A 5,132-nucleotide genomic window follows, 5' to 3' on the forward strand; every position below is an offset into this window, starting at 1 on the left:
CTAATTGTATTACATACTGGAGAATATAGTTTACGCTGCTGTTAAACACTTTGGCATTATACTGATTATTATACTGTATATATTACACTTATATACACTTTTACCATATTTATATTTTACCATATGTTTTACAGCCGGAGGCTCCAAACAGTCATTTGTGTCGTTTAGCAGACTTTTGTAATGTTTCATCTGTTCAATGGAAGCTCTTCTGATAAAGTTAGTTAAGTCATTAAGTGTCAAGATGATAGACCCTTTTTAGGAATGCTTGCTGCGTTGTTAAAGGGGATTCCCAAACGGAACATTAGGGTTAAGTTTCTTAATAATATTTATTTTTGACCGGAGTATAAACTGACAAAATGACCAAACGAAAGGCGCCAGAGATCTGGCAGTCTTGACACTCTTTTGTTCCCCTCGTGCATGAGAGCGATTCAGTGCAGAGGCTACTAAATAAACAAACTCCCACCATAGTGAGTGGGTATAAAGGGAAATTATATGTATAAAGGAATACAGGCAATTTGTACGACTAAAAACCGTCTAAAGCTAACCTTTCAACTGTTCCAGATGTATGCGTATATGTGTGCTAAATTCACTCAAATACAATTTTAAAGTACCTGTACTTTACTTGAATTCCCCAATTCTCCCAACAATACAATTGTTCTCACTCTTAATAATCCAATAGGTTAATATGAATGTGCTGTAACACTGTCAGGGGCCGTTCTGTTTGCACAACAAATACTTTACTTTAAATAGATGCAGTATTTTGACACCGTTGTATTGCAACTTTAACTTAAGTAGAATGTGTGAATATTATACTAGTAAATGAATCTTAACTGAATATCTATATCTTGTGACGAATAAACACGGTAGTCATTTAAGGTTCCAGTTGAGAAGATGTGTCCTGTTAGTCACTGGTCCTCTGTGTTTCTCCTCCTCAGCGGTGAGGAATCATTTATTTAGGGTCCTTGGCAGACGCGGCAGTGAAGAACTCTTGCTTCAGGGGCCAAAAGTTCAGGGATAAAAGGGGATCTCTCAGGAGATTACTGCATGTGCGCAACACGGATGCCTAGAACACAAAGAGCATTATGTTGCCCAGCTTTATTTTAGTGTAGCGTGCTTGTTTGTGTGAGAGCGACTGCTTTTCTGACCTTATCCTCACCAGTTGTCTTTTTAAAAAACAAACTAAATCACCACATGAAGAGTTAAGCTCAGTTGTCTTTTGTGCATACCGCCCCTGCTGCCATGTAATTCTCCTTTTAGCCGTTTAAATGAAACATCCTTGTTTTTTTTTTTTTTTTTCATGCCTCCACTCAGGGCAGTGTTTTTCAATCAGATTAGTACAGCACATTCTGTTCTGTTTCACTTCCTGATGACTGTGCAGCCTGTATCCCTGAATGAACTCACCCGCGTGCTTCTGGTTACACCGAGACATTCGCTCAGAAAGACGTATTCTTTGACGCCGTCTGTCAGATCTTTGTACTTAATACAATATTTAGTAAGCCTGTAAGCCAATCATCGAGAAAATGACCGTTAATAAATACTATTTATTTGATTTATTTGAACAAAAAACAACTTTTTAGTGAGTATTTAGCTCCTTCTTAGAGCTGTAAGAGGCTCTTAATCTCAGAACGTGTTCAATAAGTATTTAAATACGTTTATATTTGTATTTAACATCTACAAACTGTTTTCTACCCGGTTGCTGCTTTCACCGCAAACAGCAACAAGATGTTCTTGGTGTTTCAGGAAGGAAGACACCATCTCAGGCTGTGTGTGTGTGTGTGTCAATATAGAAATGTATTCATGCATTTTGAGTTCAGCTCAGGTCAGCCGAGTTCATCTTTGACCTCCATTTATGCAGACAAGACGGGGTGAAGTGCCAGCAAAGCTACCAGGACACCGCAGTGCAGTCGAGGGTTTGGAAAAACAAACGAATCTCTGCTCTGAGCCGGAGCCCTCGTGATTTCGACAAAAATATGTATTTATTGTTAATAGCTCGGATGGTTGTGTTATTAGCTCACGAGACCACACCAGTCACTCTGCGTCTGTGCTATGTTCTCTTTTTAATGCGAGTAGAATGTTCTAATAGGAGTAAAAAAAAAAACCTCTACTCTACTTACAATAACCGATTACTCAGCCGGTTGATGACGTCCCTGTAGGTTTGCACACTCGGGTTCACCTGTGTTATGTCACCTTTTTTATTATTAACAGGATCATCATGTTCCCTTCAATAGCTGCCTGGCTGTCTGCCAGCAGCGTGGTCAGACGGTGTCCTCACCACCTCTGACTGCAGGATTCACCCACCAGAGACCTGCAGCACAGCTTTATTAACTATCTGAGCGCCTCGGGTTCAAGCCATGCGGAACATATACTCACAAGAGTCTGTGACACATTTTCTCAATATTTCAATGCAAAAAAAAAAAAAAAAAAAAAATATGCTGAACATAAAATAGAAGCAGTAGCCATAAAACATGGCGTATACTGTAAACATCCTATGTGGACATAATAATATACCAGTGTCCTCAAACCACAGAAGCACAAAGACATAAAAAATATTTTATGACCTTTATTTGAAAGCCAAAGACATTCTGAACCTGACATCTTATGCTCTTTATTTAAACACAAAAGCTAATAAATATGCTAATTAATTTGTAATACTGTATATCTCAAGTTTGTACTGGTGTTGAGAACAGGATTTCATCAATGTGCATCTAAAGCCTTCTTTTTTTTTTATTTTGAATGACATATTTACTCAATGTGTTTTAACTACACTGGCATTTATGACAACACTCTGTCCGAGGTGTGTTGATCAGAGGGTGACATGCTGGAGTAAATGACCCTCAGATCACAGTGGGTGATTTTAGAAGTGTGCCACACACCTGCAGTAACCACACACGCAAACACACCTGGACCTGCTGTGTTACTTTCACTTGTGACTTTGATACTATGCTTTACAAAGTCTCTTTTACTTTAAATAGCCCTCTTTGTATTTCACTGTTAATACCACTCATAATTGTAACCCTTGTTTATTAGTCAAAAATAAAAGTGAGGTAGGAAATTAATCACATAAGCCTGTAAGTTACAGCTTTGACAAAGACCTATTGATGGTTGATACTTTATGCTTATTTTTACTTTACATTTCAGAGAAAACTATGTTTTTGCTGCAAAACAGCTGCACAGTTGTATTTGTAGATTAACGTTTGACTTGCAAAACGAGAGCTCATAAAACAAAAGTATTATACATCACAATAAATGATATCAAGTAACACCCTGGACGGTTTAAGTTATATTTTAACACACAGGGACTTCCCAGCTATCAGGTAACTTCCTGGAACGTCCCCTGAAGGTTCCCGTTATTTTTGAGTGCCGAGCTGTAAACGGTTCTGTACAGCTTAATATGTTGAGATTAAATAAATGCATCAATTATTATATTATTATGACAGGCTCTAATAAAAAAAAAAAAAGGCTTTATTGGACATGTGAAAAATAAAAAGTACCAATTTTTGAAAATACAATTTGTTTTTTAATCAGGATTACCTTTTGAAATGAAATGGTATCGTTTTGCACAACACAGTTTAAGTGCTCTGTAAAGTTCTAGAATCTATTTATTGGCTACTATTTGCCTAATAAACCGCTGTTATTAGCATGGTATCGATATGGAGTCTGATTGACACTGCTGTGTAGGCCTGTCTGTCCCTCATCTCTGCATGCACCGACGCACGCCCACAGAGGCTGAAAGAAGTTGCGGGGAAATAGACGCCTCTCGCGGTCAGATGGCATTGTTGCCACCGCAACAGACGGCGATGAATGAATGGAAAACATGTGAGCTGATGGAGACGCCGCACACTCAGGAGATGCGCGTGCTTTCATTTGTGTGGCCAGGTATGGGCTAAGAGTAGCGTTAATAACGAGGAGCTATGACCTCCTACTTCAAAACAGCTGTAGGGCCCTTTTCTTTGCAGAATCATATTTGAGTTGTAACATAAGAGCTCAGAAATATGATGCAATAAACTTCCCCAAATTACACATGCACCAGGTTAATAATTTCACACATGTTTTATACCTTCTTCCCATAATTAAAATAACACATATCACTACTTTTAGAGTACTTATTGCTGTAGAAGTCCGGGATTATTGGTAGCCTACTTGTACTTTTAATTATTTTATGTAGTTTGCTACTAAATTTCTTTAGCTTATCTAATTTAGTAGAGAATTATGATTCATATCTGTGGTATTTGTTCCTCACGGTGTTGCTACTTTGAATAATACTTGTTCCACCACTATGAACACCGCAGCAATGCAAACACCGGTTGTTGACAAATCATTCGCCCGTCACATTAAAGGGGGAACATGACTACCAGGCGGTAGGCAAATAATCACAACAATCATACATTTATCCGCATTTTGTCGAAATCCCTACCTTGCCATAAGTTTAAAGAAGGGTTACAGCAATTGTACTTATAGCGTGAAAATCCCCCCCGGTAGACAAAAAAATAAAAAAAAAGGCGGGGTTTCGACCCCGTCTCTTTGCAGAAACGGTAATCTGTCTCACCGCGCGTCTTATCGGGCTGTGGGGTGTGCTTGTATTTCGGTGCTCACGCATCCCGTCTGTGTGGCTACAGGGCTCAGCTACTACACGGCAGTGTTGACGATAAGTGTTGTCAGCTGAGCGGGGAGGACAGCCTGCTGCGGTACAGGCTGTTCCCGGCCTGGCTCGGCACGGAACGGGTTACAGGTCAGGGTGTCTATTGGAACACAGTGTTCTCGTCAGCAGCGGTACAGCTACAGTACAGCCGGAACATTGTGTTACTTTGTGGCTGCTTTCCAAGACCTGCCCCCTTAATTTTACACTAAACGCCCTCCCACAACTCTACTATGTTCTGCTCGCGCTCTCTCTCTCTTTTTCTCTCTTGTGTGTGCCTCAGCCTCTCTCCCTCACCAGTGTCATTTTGAAGTGTAGGATCCATGTGGCTGCTCCATCGCGCCTACAGAGGAAAGGGATAAAGGGAACACGGGACATAAACAGCGCGGCACATGGGCAGAACATTTAGTACCCTGGACATGAGAAGAGCGGCTTGAATGAGGAGCTAGAGACGCGGTGGAAAAAAATAATAATAATATATCTACCGACAGAATTT

At 39.9% G+C, this 5,132-nt stretch overlaps 1 protein-coding gene across 2 annotated transcripts in view; it reads left to right on the top strand.

Moving 5' to 3' along the window:
• The first annotated feature begins 4,880 nt into the window (after positions 1–4,880).
• The window catches only part of fkbp5 (FKBP prolyl isomerase 5), a 13,836-nt gene continuing 13,584 nt past the window's right edge, over positions 4,881–5,132 (top strand). For both annotated transcript variants that reach the window (XM_068712151.1, XM_068712152.1), the window contains exon 1: positions 4,881–5,132. This exon is cut by the window's right edge and continues 58 nt beyond it. The gene's annotated coding sequence lies outside the window, so the exon portion shown is untranslated.

Source organism: Cebidichthys violaceus, unplaced genomic scaffold (genome assembly GCF_023349555.1).
Source record: "Cebidichthys violaceus isolate CVI_PGR_0920_01 unplaced genomic scaffold, fCebVio1.0.p SCAF_17, whole genome shotgun sequence".
NCBI classification, from domain to species: domain Eukaryota; kingdom Metazoa; phylum Chordata; class Actinopteri; order Perciformes; family Stichaeidae; genus Cebidichthys; species Cebidichthys violaceus.